Source organism: Schistocerca nitens, chromosome 7, assembly GCF_023898315.1.
Source record: "Schistocerca nitens isolate TAMUIC-IGC-003100 chromosome 7, iqSchNite1.1, whole genome shotgun sequence".
NCBI classification, from domain to species: Eukaryota; Metazoa; Arthropoda; class Insecta; order Orthoptera; family Acrididae; genus Schistocerca; species Schistocerca nitens.
The window spans coordinates 306,790,600-306,791,848 of NC_064620.1; the positions used below are offsets into that span (position 1 = coordinate 306,790,600).

The 1,249-nt window shown below is 53.4% G+C and overlaps 1 non-coding gene across 1 annotated transcript in view; it reads right to left on the minus strand.

Annotated features, from left to right (window-relative positions):
* Positions 1-1,039, minus strand: part of LOC126196905 (small subunit ribosomal RNA) — a 1,909-nt gene extending 870 nt beyond the window's left edge. Inside the window, exon 1 of the ribosomal RNA XR_007539331.1 lies at positions 1-1,039. This exon is cut by the window's left edge and continues 870 nt beyond it. This is a non-coding gene — a ribosomal RNA (small subunit ribosomal RNA).
* Positions 1,040-1,249: the final 210 nt, after the last annotated feature.

Sequence of the window (1,249 nt, forward strand, 5' to 3'; positions counted from 1 at the left end):
TTTCGCTTCTGTTCGTCTTGCGACGATCCAAGAATTTCACCTCTAACGTCGCAATACGAATGCCCCCGCCTGTCCCTATTAATCATTACCTCGGGTTCCGAAAACCAACAAAATAGAACCGAGGTCCTATTCCATTATTCCATGCACACAGTATTCAGGCGGGCTTGCCTGCTTTAAGCACTCTAATTTGTTCAAAGTAAACGTGCCGGCCCACCGAGACACTCAATAAAGAGCACCCTGGTAGGATTTCAACGGGGTCCGCCTCGGGACGCACGAGCACGCACGAGGCGGTCGCACGCCTTCGGCTCGCCCCACCGGCAGGACGTCCCACGATACATGCCAGTTAAACACCGACGGGCGGTGAACCAACAGCGTGGGACACAAATCCAACTACGAGCTTTTTAACCGCAACAACTTTAATATACGCTATTGGAGCTGGAATTACCGCGGCTGCTGGCACCAGACTTGCCCTCCAATAGATACTCGTTAAAGGATTTAAAGTGTACTCATTCCGATTACGGGGCCTCGGATGAGTCCCGTATCGTTATTTTTCGTCACTACCTCCCCGTGCCGGGAGTGGGTAATTTGCGCGCCTGCTGCCTTCCTTGGATGTGGTAGCCGTTTCTCAGGCTCCCTCTCCGGAATCGAACCCTGATTCCCCGTTACCCGTTACAACCATGGTAGGCGCAGAACCTACCATCGACAGTTGATAAGGCAGACATTTGAAAGATGCGTCGCCGGTACGAAGACCGTGCGATCAGCCCAAAGTTATTCAGAGTCACCAAGGCAAACGGACCGGACGAGCCGACCGATTGGTTTTGATCTAATAAAAGCGTCCCTTCCATCTCTGGTCGGGACTCTGTTTGCATGTATTAGCTCTAGAATTACCACAGTTATCCAAGTAACGTGGGTACGATCTAAGGAACCATAACTGATTTAATGAGCCATTCGCGGTTTCACCTTAATGCGGCTTGTACTGAGACATGCATGGCTTAATCTTTGAGACAAGCATATGACTACTGGCAGGATCAACCAGGGAGCTGCGTCAACTAGAGCTGAGCAGCCGGCCGCCCGGGAGTGTGTCCCGGAGGCCCGCGCGAACACGCAAGCGTCCGCTCAATTATTCTGCAAACAGGAGGAGGCTGGGCTCCCCTGCACGATACACCTCGAAACCCTCTCAGGTCCCGGCGGCGCGCAGCGCCGTCCTAAGTACTTGGTCGGGTTCGAGAGAGGCGCAATCGCCCGGAGA